Raw genomic sequence first — 307 nt, forward strand, 5'->3', positions numbered from 1 at the left:
ATGGAAAGTGGGCTTTAGGAAAATTTGATTCAAAAGGGGATGAAGGAATATTTTTGGGGTACTCGATGCATAGCAAAGCCTTCAGAGTCTTTAATAAATATTTAATGCAAGTAGAAGAGTCTATCCATGTACAATTTGACGAATCTTCTCCAAAAGAGAAGAGAAAGGTCGTGTCTGATGATGTTGCAGATGCTTTAGAGGATGCATACTCAAAATACTTGGATAATGAGAAAGCAACCAATGAAGAAGGTCAGACCAGATCTCAGGAGCATTCAGATATGCTAGCTGTGTGGAAAACCAAGAAAGC

The 307-nt window shown here is 38.4% G+C and overlaps 1 protein-coding gene across 1 annotated transcript in view; it reads right to left on the bottom strand.

The window, feature by feature from the left end:
- The window catches only part of LOC109328755 (probable histone H2A variant 3), an 18,708-nt gene that overhangs the window by 13,745 nt on the left and 4,656 nt on the right, over positions 1 to 307 (bottom strand). The window contains exon 2 of the mRNA XM_019562360.1: positions 257 to 261. The gene's annotated coding sequence lies outside the window, so the exon portion shown is untranslated. The remainder of the gene's footprint in view (positions 1 to 256; positions 262 to 307) is intronic.

The sequence above is a fragment of the Lupinus angustifolius genome, chromosome LG15, assembly GCF_001865875.1.
Source record: "Lupinus angustifolius cultivar Tanjil chromosome LG15, LupAngTanjil_v1.0, whole genome shotgun sequence".
NCBI classification, from domain to species: Eukaryota; Viridiplantae; Streptophyta; class Magnoliopsida; order Fabales; family Fabaceae; genus Lupinus; species Lupinus angustifolius.